Genomic DNA, 12,600 nt, shown 5'->3' on the forward strand with positions numbered 1-12,600 from the left:
ATAATCTGAAATAATAAATATGAACATGGGTGAGCTATGAATCAAAGAATACACCTCGAATGCAAATAATTACCCAATCATTATGCAAGTAACAATCTTTCTGCTCTGCTTCCAGTTTTGTTCATTTCTCATTTCTTCTCTCTTCCAGTACCCTGTTCTGTGTCATCTCCAGTCATTCTGTCAGTAATATTCTATTACAACCAGAAGATCTACAAGCACATCCATGGTTGACAGTAATTACTTTGTGCAGAACCCTGAAAGGCTGGACAAAATTCCTTCAGCACTTGTCACATCACACTCTAAATTGAGTGGAAGGCACCATTCAAAAGTCATGCCAACAGCCAGAAGCAATCAACTAACAGCTAACTTCTGAGTAGTTTATGATTCCTTCAGGTATTGCTATTGGGGGCTTTCTCTTGAGTATTCAGTTGTGTGAGGTTACAAGAGTATTGGTTGGAGCAATGAGTTACAAAACAGCAGTGTTGCTGTCAAATCAGTATTGACTTTGTGACATAACAATTGGTGTCATGTTGGCCCAGATAATGCATTTAAGGTGTGAGCTGCCCTGTATGAGACTGTCTGTGCCCCAATGGTGGCATGACACCAATTGTTAAAGTTCACTTGAGAATGTAACTTTTAAAAAAAGTTCTGCGATTTACATATGGAAGAACTGAAAGCAACATGGTCATTCTAAAAGATGACAGATTAACAACAATCCAGATCTTTTTCAATATATAGTTTCAGTTACATCGCATTGTAAACCTTTGCTATAAATTCTGTGTCTTACAATCTTATACTCCACAAACACCTGATGAAGGAGCAGCACTCCGAAAACTAGTGCTTCCAAATAAACCTGCTGGACTATAACCGAGTGTTGTGTGATTTTTAACTTTGTACACCCCAGTCCAACACCAGCATCTCTGAATCTTGAATAGGTTTTGCTAAGTCCTGATTCGATGCCTAAGATATAGTTGAATGGACCTCCTCGTTTGATTCTTACAGTGCAGTACTGCCAGCATTTGATACAACTGAGTGGTTATCAAGCCTATTTGAGACATAAAGTTCATTCTGCACAGCTAGCAGAGTCAAAAAGCTTGCTGTGTTAGCATTCCTTTTTTACTCTTGATGCAAATTCTCAAAGGGTAGACATTACGATAATTAATGACAAATTGAAGCATAATTAATTACATAATATGTTATCTACATGACTAACTACTCTCAGTCATTAGTACTCTGCCAGTCTTGTCTATGAAAAGGGAACATTTTAGTGAGATGTGACCTACTGAGCTTACTATGTCCACCTGCATCACCATTTACAGAACAATATCAAATAATGTAAATATAAAGTGAATAATTTGAAAACTATATTAAACGTGAAGATAAATGTAAGCAATGCAATATTTTAGGACTGAATTTGTCTGATCTTAGTCATTCCAAAAAATCTTGAAGTGTGTTTCTTAATAGCATCAATGTGGAAGAAGTGAACATCATAGGGATGAGTATTTCCATTTTGAATTAAAGCATTTGTGTAAGAATTATGTTGCCCAGTCTGCCATGGCTCAACGTGACTTTTCTCACTGAATCTTCTCCGTTTAACCTCATTAACCATGCCCTTTGGCACCCTTCTTTGGAATCCATGTGACTGAAGAGACGTGAATGTTCACACAACCAGGACCTCTGGCTTTCAAACCATTTGAGCCATATTTAGGGCACATTAGTAAACCACTTCAGATGTTTCAAGCCCAGGCACTGCTCTTCACATAGTGATGCTCCACTATTATTATTAAAGATACAGTACAGAAAATAAAGCTTGCTGCTTGCTTCAAGAACAAGAACTGGAGGTGGTAGAGATGAGGTCAGTCCTTTTGCATTCTCACTGGCACAATAGACTACACCAATAATCCCAGGCAGCCTGGTGACAAATTTTAATGTGAGTCAATGCTGTGTCCCAGGTGAAGTGGGACAACGAACAGGAAGAAAGACAATGATCTTCTGTACTCCACAAGTTTAAATGTCACTATCTTCTCTCTGGTATCTCACACTTGCTCAACTCTGACTCTTCACATGTGTCTTAGTCAGGTTCATGGACTACAGTTCTCACAATTGCATAGATCATGCCTACTCAACAACTCTTACCCACTTCCCCCTCCCAAACTACTCACTCTTCCTATACTCTATGCTTCCTACTCACTCACTGGGGATATTTCACCATGTCTCCTGCTCCTGCATTGCGCTTCCATCCAGTTAGAGCATTGTCAATTTCTCTCCATGTCTTATTGCAGGAAAAACTGCCCCCATGGGCCCAAGACTGATGTCTCCACAACACCCCAACCAGCACCCTGAAATCCCCAGACTGTTTGCATTTGATCTACAGGACTTACTTTGACCCAATTTCAGGCCTACAGGACACAGATCCTAGATTATGTTGGGGCCAAGCACCTGACTGATTGTGGCCAAACCCTGGATTGGCATCGGACAGGCTCCTTAACTGACTGTGCTGGCACGCCTGACTGATTGCAGTCCCCTTAACCCCAACAAGGACTGTTCCATTTTGACTGTCAGCCATGGTGAATTGACAGATGCATATGCAATGTGTTTATTGCTAAGCTGCTGGAACATGCTGTGGGTGTGACATTGACATAATACGGTGCCATACTTAACATTCTCACATTTGCCTCTTCAGAGATCTGAACTATGTCAAGGCATCTGCTTCACTCTCTGTAATAAAAAAAATGGAAGCAACAGAGACTGGCAGTCTACAAGTAAACATAAAGCAAATGGGCACTAGCAATTGGAGCTAAAAGTCATAAGTTGCATTGTGTTTAGATGTGTAAGATTGCATGAGTCTCCCCGAACAAAAGCTACCTGGCAGAAGCATGCGAATCACAAGTGTCATTGAACCCCAAAGTCAAGATCTGAAGCTCTGAATTGGTCTGAGAGTTGGACTGATAGCAGACATGATAATGTATTGAGGCTGGTGGTTTGCTCATGCTGACTTGCATGGATGAAGGATGGAGAAGAATAGCAACCTCAGAGCATATGCTGCAGCAAAGCTGCATTGGATGTTGGCCAGGACAGGTTATTCAATGAGCTGCAGCTGGCAGGGATCTGTTTGGATTTACAAACTGAAATCTTGCACCACCTAACTTCGTCGGAAGAAAAAGAGAATTGGAAGCAGTATAGAAACAAGGCAAGTTGGGCTGATGATAAGCTGCAGTTGTGTAGGAATAAAGTAGTCACTGCTCAACAGAGAAATTCCAAACTCTCCATTCACAGATTAGGAGGGAATTAGGAAATGCCAACATTGAGATTGCGATTTTTCTTACTTGCCATATTTCTAAATGTCTGGCCATTACCCGTGCCATTTCAGGAAGGGGAAATTCTACAGACATGGATTTTTGTTGAATTGTTTAAGCCTTCCATATTTTGGACTTCTATTATTTGAGGATTCTATTAACATTCTGTCAAGTTCCAAAGTTTTCAGATTAGATATAACAAATAAAGATTGTGGCACTCTACATAGCAAAGGCAGCTTTGTTTGATGTTGATGTCACTGTCTCCCTCTTATCACTATCTCTAATTGTTAATTTACTCAGCGGTATAAACATTGCATTTTTAAAAATTTTTAACTGAGCTACCTAAACACTGAACCCATCAATGCAGCTAACTCATATTGTGTAAGGCAATTGGCTTGAAAGTGTTAACTCAGAAGCTTTGGAATATCATGATTTCAGGGGTGGCCAGATTACTTTGTTAGTTAGTCAATTCTAAAGTCAATAATTGTGTAGCACAGATATATTATATTGCAGCATCTTACCTCATATTGTAGTTAACTGGTCTTAAACTAATGTAAACTATTATATAATTGTGGAATAAAGGTAAAGTTTCCATAGTTCTACCGGATCATAGGAGTCATAGAGTCATAAAGGTGTACAGCATGGAAACAGACCCTTCAGTCCAACCCGTCCATGCCGACCAGATATCCCAACCCACCTGCCAGCACCCGGCCCCTATCCCTCCAAACCCTTCCTATTCATATACCCATCCAAATGCCTCATAAATATTGCAATTGTACCAGCCACCACCACATCCTCTGGCAGCTCATTCCATACATGTACCACCCTCTGCGTGAAAAAGTTGCCCCTTAGGTCTCTTTTACATCTTTCCCCTCTCACCCTAAACCTACGCCCTCTAGTTCTGGACTTCCCGACCCCAGGGAATAGACTTTGTCTATCTATCCTATCCATGCCCCTCATAATTTTGTAAACCTCTATAAGGTCACCCCTCAGCCTCTGATGCTGCAGGGAAAATAGCCTCAGCTTGTTCAGCCTCTCCCTGTAGCTCAGATCCTCCAACCCTGGCAACATCCTTGTAAATCTTTTCTGAACCCTTTCAAGTTTCACAACATCTTTCCGATAGGAAGGAGATCAGAATTGCACGCAATATTCCAACAGTGGCCTAACCAATGTCCTGTACAGCTGCAACATGACCTCCCAACTCCTGTACTCAATACTCTGACCAATAAAGGAAAGCATAACAAATACCTTCTTCATTATCCTATCTACCTGTGATTTCATTTTCAAGGAGCTATGAACCTGCACTCCAAGGTCGCTTTGTTCAGCAACACTCCCTAGGACCTTACCATTAAGTGTATAAGTCCTGCTAAGATTTGCTTTCCCAAAATGCAGCACCTCGCATTTATCTGAATTAAACTCCATCTGTTACTTCTCAGCCCATTGGCCCCACTGGTCCAGATCATGTTGTAATCTGAGGTACCCCTCTTCGCTGTCCACAACACCTCCAATTTTGGTGTCATCTGCAAGCTTACTAACTGTACCTCTTACACTCGCATCCAAATCATTTATGTAAATGACAAAAAATAGAGGGCCCAGCACCGATCCTTGTGGCACTCCACTGGTCACAGGCCTGCAGTCTGAAAAACAACCCTCCACCACCCTCTGTCTTCTACCTTTGAACCAGTTCGTGTTTTCTTATTAGATAGAGATGACTGGCAGTGGTTTAACTTGCGGGCTGCTACACTTCAAGTGAGGGGAGAGATAAGAAAAAGAGCCCTTCATGGTAACCTCAGCCAGTGTAGAAATTGTTGGTGATTATGGAGTATCTTACTTTTTGTTACTCAAGTACACCCATTTGCTCAAAGTACAAGAAGATCCTATCAGAACTAGAAACCAGCTGGAGGTATCTATTAGAATAATGCTCAGTAAGGTATCTGAGTATTAAAGAGCATCACACACAATTGACTCAGTCTCTACATCAATCTATTTCTGTAATATATTAAAATTCTTACATATGTGCATGCTTCATTGGAAGCTATAAACATTCTCTTGAGAATTTCTTTGTTAAAGTGTTGTATTATCCACCATGCAAATCATGTGAATTTCAACAGGAAATGATAAACACACGACATGATTACCCATCAAGACATTAATTTTACTCCACCAGACTAAAATTGTTCAAAGTTCTTTATGAGAAAGCTCATTTGCATTTTTTCAGTACCTATAATTTCTAATGTCCAAAATAATGTCATAAATAACAATACATTTCCATATTTCACAACTACTGTACCCTCTTCAGGTGTTGTACTGGAACACAAAGCTCTCCAAAAAGCCTATGGCTGGACCTAATATGTTTGCCCAAATTGCAGATTAAAGTCAAAGTGAACTGTGTAATTTGTGTGTTTGTTGTATACCAGTGTTTCCTAGGGTCTAGCATTATTATTTAATTACATGAGCTGAAAATCTTCTTTAAAGAAAATTGCTTGAAGAAAAGCTAGAGGTCAAATTTTAAAATCTTTATTTCAGTAACAGTTCTATACCTGAATAAGGCATCAGTCTCTGTGAAGCAGTACATCACCTGAAATGGCATAAGAAAAGCCACAAGAGATGTGTTGCTATACATTTTGGACCAAGTCGACACCGGTTGCTCACCAAACACTGAATCCCCTGTGCCATAAACCAGGTATCGCAATTATTATTCAAAATGAAAGCAAGCCAGTTACAACCAGTAACATCTCCACTCTGATTAACTTCTGAACTTCATAACTATTTAAAATTACCTGATATTCCTATTTGGAGCTCTTGACCTGAAAAGCACAGGACTAATTAGCAGATTTTATTAGAAGATCTTACACTACTCTTGAAATGCCTTGAGACATTTGCTGGTAATAAAATAATTAGGGCACGATATTCAACTCATTCTTCATTCGTGACCAATCTTAAGATTGTTATGTTGCAATATTATTTTTCTTAACTGCTTCATATTTTCTAACATAAACTATATATTGATATTTGTAGAATATGTGATATGACTTTATAGGGCTTAATGCTTTGTGAAACAAAATTGAAATAGTTACTGAACAGACAATATCAGAGCTATTTTTAACTTTTCTTTACTTAAATTTATTTTTAGAAAATTGTTCATGGGATATAGCCATCTCACGCTAGGGTAGCATTTATTGCCCATCCCCAATTGTGTCAATGTCAGTTAACAAGTCAACCACATTTCAGGTGGGCCTAAAGTCATATGCAGGCCAGGCCAGGTCAGGATAATAGATTTCCACTTGCAAAAAGTGAACAGAATAGAAAGAAAACCACTTGTTAGTCTAACATGAAGAGGCTCTTTACTTGAAAAGAAATAATTAATTGCATGTTAACTATAAGTGCAAGTTAAACTGATATGATAGACATTGTTCCAGAAACAATGAGGAGAAGCTAGTTGATGGAGCCTCTTCCTCCAGTGAGTTGTTTAGTTGTCCATTGTCATTCATGATTCAATGTGGTAGGACTTTCGATCTAATCTATTGCCGAATTGTTTTGTCCTCTCTATCACTTGCTGTTTTCCTCCATGGTAGACAAGCAGTCTGTGGTGTTGCTTTAGTCAGCTGACACCTCATTTTTAAATATATCTGGTGCTGCTTCAGATATGCATCACTCATCATTGAACCAGGGTTGATTCTCAGATTTTACGGTAATGGTAAGTGGGAACATGAGGTTGCAGTTTGTGTTGGAATATGATACTGCTGATGGCCCACAGCACCTCAACAATGCCCAGCCTTGAGCTGTTATATCTGTTCAATATCTAACACATTTACCACAATGGCAGTGCCATGCAAATAGGTGGAAAGTGTCTTCAGTGCGCAGTCGGAACTTTGTCTACATAAAGACTCTGAGATTTTAATTGCTGCTGCTACTATCATGGAGTAGTATGGCAGGCAGATGGTTGTGGGTGAGGTCAATTATATCTTTCCCTCTTGCTGGTTCCTTCACCATCTGCAGCAATTATTGCTGGCAATTATGTCCTTTAGAAGTTGACTAGTTCAGTTGGTATTGTTGCTTCCAAGCCACTCTGGTGGTTGCCATTGAAATCCACCACAAAATAAGATAATCTGCATTCTTATTACCCTAGTGTTTCCTCAAAGTAGTATTCAACAGAGAGTTGTACTGATACTAAGTGCCCAACTAACAGATTTGGACAATAACACAGTTCTAAATAATGAATGAAAATCCTAAGTGTGTGAACTATACTGGTTAAAGTACGTAGATTTTTTTAAGAAAGGAAGACTGAAGCATGGTCAAAAGAGAATGTGATATTTCTACTCATTTTCGATGTGGTGATGATGACAACACATTGAAATCATTGAAAAGAATAGTATTTAAATGCTGCACATGCAGGTAGAAGAGATTTTATTAAGAACTAAGTTTCAGAAAAGATTAGGAGAGCTTTGATTTTTCACAGCAGTTCATCAGAAAAGCATTTTAATCTCAAAAAGATGACACATTTCAAGAAGGAAAGCAAAAAGAATGAAGAGGTTTAATAAATGTTATGGACACTGATAGCAAAATGATGGTCTTGTTCCATGGTAACCAAACTTAGTAATGCCATACACCTTACTGGCACTGGTTACACATTGATGGAGCTTGAGCAATTAATGGAAAATGAAGGTTCAATATGCAATTTTGCAGACATACGGAAGACTGAATGCTAACTGAGTGGAATGAATGATGGAAATGGTCAGGATGAGGCCATGGACACAATGATCAATTACAATAAATTGGCACTACTAAGAGAAGCCACCACAATAAGAAGGGCTTGAAAGGTTGCAGGGAAATACAAAAGCTGGTTAAATTTGGAATGGACCAAATATCAAGTCTGTGGATTGGAAGCTAGATATGCAGCATAAGCTTAAACAGTGAGCCTAACGAATACTAGATCAACTGCACCAATTCCACCCTTCTACAAAATTTGCTGGCAAGTATTTGATAACAGGGATATCCACCAGTCAACGAAAGCGCGAGTGTGCAGGAAACTGATGCCGTAATACTCTTGTGTACTGCTGACTATATACCAGTGACACATAAACAAGAGCTAGAGAGATTCCACCAATAATGCCTCTGTTCCTTTCTTTAGATTTAATGAGAGGACAATCAAATAATTAGATTAGATTAGATTACTTAGAGTGTGGAAACAGGCCCTTCGGCCCAACAAGTCCACACCGCCCCGCCGAAGCGCAACCCACCCATACCCCTACATTTACTCCTTACCTAACACTACGGGCAATTTAGCATGGCCAATTCACCTGACCTGCACATCTTTGTGACTGTGGGAGGAAACCGGAGCACCCGGAGGAAACCCACGCAGACACGGGGAGAACGTGCAAACTCCACACAGTCAGTGTCCTTCTTGAAGTCAACTCTCCAAGCATTCTGAAAACAATCCTGCAAAACCAATTATGATGAACTGAATATTATGTCTCGATTTGGGAATAAATGTTCTCAACTCACTGATGATCAGCATTCAATGGGTGGACAATAAGGAATTTGCAAAGATATACTGAAGCTCTCTGTTGGCCACCATTGACATTAGTGACTAAAAGGAGCTTAAATTCTTTAAAATGGTGTTGACTTAGGATAATAGGACAAAGTAATCTGTTTGTTTGAAACTCCATCTAAACTTTTCATTCATCCTCTCCATCACCAATGCAAAGTGGCAACCGTGCATACTGTAATAACTTAACAAGGCTCTTAAGACAAAATCTTCCAAACTTGCACCCTTTATCACCTAGAAGGACAATGGCAGCAGATATCTGCACCATTACCTGATAATACCCCTCCAAGCCACACACACCATCTGGACTTGGAACTAGATCTTCAATCCTTCACTGACACTGGGTCAAAATCCTGGAACTGCTATGTCCACAGTCAGGTGGGTGTACTCATACCACATGGAGTGCTGCTGTTCAAGAATGCAGCTCACTACCACATTCTCAAGGGAAGTTAAGGATGGGCCATAAATGCTGCCCTAACCCACTATCCATGATGCCAGCAATGGGCATATCCTGTGAATAAAGCAAAAGATCTGGTCCATCGAGCTATATCATATTTTGAGTCCAAATGCCATAATGATAAGGCAGTGTGGTGGAAGAGAAGTAAAGAAAAGAAGGTAAATCCTATAATCCAGTTCCCATTATCGCATGCATGTCTGGCACCATGTGCTCACAGATCTGAAGGTAGACAATCAATGTTTTTAATCATATGAAGACCCATAGTAGAAACTCTTTGTCATGTTTGAAATGAGGAACAGCCAAGGATGGTTTGATTTTGAGAGCTTGGAGGAGCAAACCCTCCTGTCTGTTACAAGCAGAGTAACTCTGGAGTTACCATATGTATGGAGTACCTCATTCCTGAAGAAGGGCTTATGCCCGAAACGTCGATTCTCCTGCTCCTCAGCTGCTGCCTGGCCTGCTGTGTTTTTCCAGCACCACATTTTTCAACTCTGGTACTCCAGCATCTGCAGTCCTCACTTTCCCATAGGTATGGAGTAGCCAATCACCAACTATGTCCCTGAAATAGAACTCACAATGGTCTGCCATGAGCAATTGAGGTGTTTGTCATTGATCTTTCAAACTTGAAAAAGAATTATTTCTCTTAGAGGGTAGTAGATCTGTGGAATTCTTTACCACAGAGGGTTGTCAAGTTTGGGCAATTAAATATCTTCAAGGCAGAGATAGATAGATTATATTTTTCATTAAGGCAATCAAGAGTTATAGGAAAAAGGCAGGGAAGTGTAGCTGAGTATTATCCCATTGGCTTAGATCTTATTGAATGGTAGAGTAAATTCGATGGGCTGAATGCCTACGTCTGCTCTGATGTTTTACGGTCTTATAACAGATTCAGCACTAGTGACCATTGCCAGCTGTTATCATAAAGCATTCATCTGGATTGTGACCCAAAGGATATTTGGAGCTTTGTGTGCAATGCCTTCACAAATGGTACAGCTGTGTAAACCACAAGGATCACCAGCTGCACAATGTATCTCTGTTACTGGACTGGGATTAACTGGATGCTAGGATTTTTGACAATTGAATATCTACTTCCTATTACAGCCTACAGTCATTTCAGTCCAATTGATTTCTCACTGTTGTTGCAGATTGCACTAAATTGTTAGTTTAGGTTGACAGTATTAAATGAACCATACATGCTTCCTAATGAAGAGACTAGAAAAATAAAAGGTGCAACATACTATGAAATTAATGTACACAAACAAAGTGCTCATCCAATTCAGTTTAAGGCAAACAATGACCTTGTTTGAAAGCCCTTGTAATCGCAAGTGTGTGTGATAATATAAGGATTTGGGAGTACTGGGGTGGAAATAATGCTTTTTTTGTCTGGTAATGTAAGGAGCGCTGATATCCTGTATCTCAGATTCACTTTGCATAGCATCTATTTCTCATCGCAAGTCCATTATGCCTTCCAAGGTTAGAAATTATATATGACCAATTGTCCCAAGATAGTAAAAAGTATTATCCACTGGAGTAAAAAAGGGGTTAAATCACATTTTATCATGAAAGTCCTGCTGGTTGTGACATTTTTAATGTATTATTTAACTTAAGTGCATGATTATGAAAAAATGACTATGGGTACTTCTTGGAAGCATTTTCACAACCTGATGCAATAGGAAACCCCCCGCCCCCCCTCCCCAACATAATACTGTCACACACCTGTCCTTTTTTCCCCACTTTGTAAATTAGCTCAGGTAGGTGGGCTAGATGTCACATGCAGTAACATTGCAGCAGAAGGGTTTAACTCACTTCTGACATGGCTCAAGAAACGTGACTTGCCTTTTCCCTTGACTTAATAAAGCAAACACATATCAAAGGGATAAAAGTCAGTCTGTGTTAAAAATTAATTTGCTGTCAATAATTAAATGCCCATTATTTGAAATGTAATTTTATCATAAATTTCATGTTGCTGGAGCCTATATAGATGAAAACATTCTTTCTCAGTTGTCAGTATTGAACAGATGTGACTCCTTCATTTTGAATTCAAGTTATTCAATGATAGCTTCTTTCCACTGCCTCATAACATTAAACAAATAAAATTATAGTTTCAATTTGTCATGCCAGTGCAACACAGCATTGAGACATCTTTACCAATCAGAAAAAAAGACTCTCTTCCAATAGACAGTCTTTCTGCCACTTAATGCCTCCAACTTATTTTTTCTTCCCCGTCTTCTTACTTTTAAGAAAAATCTATAAAAACAATTAGTTCTTTTAATTTATCACTCATCCCTCCATTATCCATACATCCTGATGCCAAATCTCAACTTTAATGCATTACTCATTAATATAGTATTAACATTGTGGAAAGTCCCACTAGGCTCAGTTTTCCACTCAACTTATTATCTATAGATGACTAAAGCATAACCTAATTATTAATCTTTCACTTACTTTAAATTGGATCCTATGAGTGCATTTTCAGTATTGGTGAGGAGGAGGACTATTGAGTTGCTCATTATTAAGAAACTTTTCAGATTTGTAACTATTGGTAAGGGTTGATGGAAAGGAAAGTCAATTAAATGCTTAGGACACATTTTATTTCTTGTACTCATTGGTAAGTAATTTAAATGTGATAACAGGCACCAAGACAACATCTTTCCTTCTTAAATGTATGTTTATTCATGTATCTTAAGAGTTAATATGACTTGATCGTATAATCATATGGTTTTGGTTAGGCATGAAAGTGGACAAAGAACATTCCAAAGTAAAAGTAATTAATTGGTAAAGAGTTGACTGCAGGAGAGCTGACAAAGATAACTTGGAATTAAAGATTAGCTGACAAAGCTATAACAAAACAATGGACTGCCTTCCAAATGCTTCAAAGTTTGGGTACAAGTTGAAGTACAATAGGGGAAAACTAAGGACAAACAATTCCAGAGCATCCCAAATGATGGAGTGTAAGATAAAGCAGAAAAAGTGCACATATGACAGATGTCATGTGGATAATGCAATTGAGAAACAATTAAATATTCAAATGGTAAGTGAAAAACAAAAAAGAGAAGTCAGGAATGAGTATGAGAAGGTAACATAAAAGAGAATCCAAAATTTCCAGGGGCATCAAAGTAGTAGAAGGGTAGTAAAAGTGAAGTCAATCAAGGACCAAAATGGAGATTTATACATAAGAGCACAGCACAGCTAGTGAATAAAAGTGAAATACTGTACGATTCTGGAAATCTGAAATAAAAACACAAAATGTTGAAGAAGTTCAGCAGGTCTGGCAGCATGAAAAATGTCTTTGGACTCAA

The 12,600-nt window shown here is 38.9% G+C and overlaps 1 long non-coding RNA gene across 1 annotated transcript in view; it reads left to right on the forward strand.

The window, feature by feature from the left end:
• Positions 1-805, forward strand: part of LOC140493366 (uncharacterized) — a 51,407-nt gene extending 50,602 nt beyond the window's left edge. The window contains exon 3 of the long non-coding RNA XR_011963651.1: positions 149-805. This is a non-coding gene — a long non-coding RNA (uncharacterized lncRNA). The remainder of the gene's footprint in view (positions 1-148) is intronic.
• Positions 806-12,600: the final 11,795 nt, after the last annotated feature.

The sequence above is a fragment of the Chiloscyllium punctatum genome, chromosome 22 (genome assembly GCF_047496795.1).
Source record: "Chiloscyllium punctatum isolate Juve2018m chromosome 22, sChiPun1.3, whole genome shotgun sequence".
Lineage (NCBI taxonomy): Eukaryota > Metazoa > Chordata > Chondrichthyes > Orectolobiformes > Hemiscylliidae > Chiloscyllium > Chiloscyllium punctatum.